The sequence below is a fragment of the Mus musculus genome, chromosome 14 (genome assembly GCF_000001635.26).
Source record: "Mus musculus strain C57BL/6J chromosome 14, GRCm38.p6 C57BL/6J".
NCBI lineage: Eukaryota > Metazoa > Chordata > Mammalia > Rodentia > Muridae > Mus > Mus musculus.
In genome coordinates, this window is record NC_000080.6 from 58,878,823 (window position 1) to 58,880,497 (window position 1,675).

Below are 1,675 nucleotides of genomic sequence, written 5' to 3' on the forward strand. Positions count from 1 at the left end.
GAGTTTTTGATCTTAGCCATTCTAACAAAGTATCTGGATGGAATCTCAGGGTTGTTTTGAGTTGCATTTCCTTTGTGACCAAAACACTGAACATTCCCTTAAGTGCTTCTTGGCCATTCAAGGTTACTCTGTTAAGAATTCTACATTTAGCTCTGTATCCCATTTTTAAGTGGGTTATTTGGTTTGTTGACATCTAATTTCTTTTGGGGGGTGCAGTGAATTTTACTGATAGTGTTCAAGAAATTAGGGAGGGCTCCCTAGGTCCCTCCTGTTGCTATGGGTGTCTGGGATGAAAATTGTGAGGGAGATGCTCAGTGTGGGGCTGAGTTGGGACAGCAACTCCTCAGCAACTGAGGGCCTCTCTCTTGCTCTCAGTGTTTTTGCTGGGGGTGGGGGGCAGTGGTTCAGGGTTTCTTACTCGTTGGAGGTCATGTAGACCATAATGTCCACCATCCTGTTGCTGTAGCTATATTCACTGTCATATAGGAAATGATCTTTACAAAGTTGTCATTGAAAGTAATGCCAGCCCCAGCATCAAAGGTGGAAGAGTGTGAGCTGCTGTTGAAGTCACAGGAGACAATCTGGTCCTCAGTGTAGCACAGGATGCCCTTTATTGGGCCTTCGGATGCCTGTTTTACTACCTTCTTGATGTCATCGTACTTGGCAGGTTTCTCCAGGTGGCATGTCATATCTACAACAGATACTTTGGGGGTAGGAACATAGAAGGTTATGCCAGTGAGCTTCCCGTTCAGCTCTGGTGATGACTTTGCCCACAACCTTGGCAGCACAAGCAGATGCAGGGATAATATTCTGGGCAGCCCCACGGCCATCATGCCACAGCTTTCCAGAGGAGTCATCCACAGTCTTCTGAGAGGCAGTGATGGCATAAACTGTGACCATGAGCCCTTCCACGATGCCAACGTTGTTATGTATGACCTTGTCTAGGAGGGCTAAGCAGTTGGTGATACAGGATGCATTGATGACAATCTTGAGTGAGTTGTCATTTTTCTTATGGTTCACACCCATCACAAACATGGGGACAACAGCAGAAGGGGCAGAGATGATGACCCCTTTAGCTCCATCCTTCAAGTGGGCCCTGGCCTTCTCCATGGTGGTGAAGACACCAGTAGACTCCACGACATACTCAGCACCGGCCTCACCCCATTTGATATTAGCGGGATCTTGCTCCTGGAAGATGGTGATGGGCTTCCCATTGATGACAAGCTTCCCATTCTCAGCCTTGACTGTGCTGTTGAACTTGCCATGAGTAGAGTCATATTAGAACATATAGGTTGAGGTCAATGAGGTGGTTGTAGATGGCAACGATCTCCACTTTGCCAAGTGCAGAGCAGAAGGCAGCCCTGTAGCCCAATAGGGCCAAATCTGTTCACACTGACCTTCACCATCGTGTCTACAGGATGAGTCTGGCACTGCACAAGAAGATGTGGCTGTCTCTGGAACAGAGAGGAGCAGAGAGCCTGATGTCTAATTCTTGAGTTCTTTATATATTTTGAATATTAGTCTTCTGTCAGATGTGGGATTGCTGAAGATCTTTTCACATTCTCTAGGCTGCCATTTTGTTCTTTTGATGGTGTGCCCATGGCCTTGCAAAAGCTTTTAAGTTTCATGAATGTCCCATTTGTCAGTTGTTGATCTTAGTGCCTGAGCTTTTGGT

The 1,675-nt window shown here is 46.6% G+C and overlaps 1 pseudogene; it reads right to left on the reverse strand.

Moving 5' to 3' along the window:
• Gm9022 (predicted gene 9022) lies at positions 209-1,423 on the reverse strand (annotated as a pseudogene).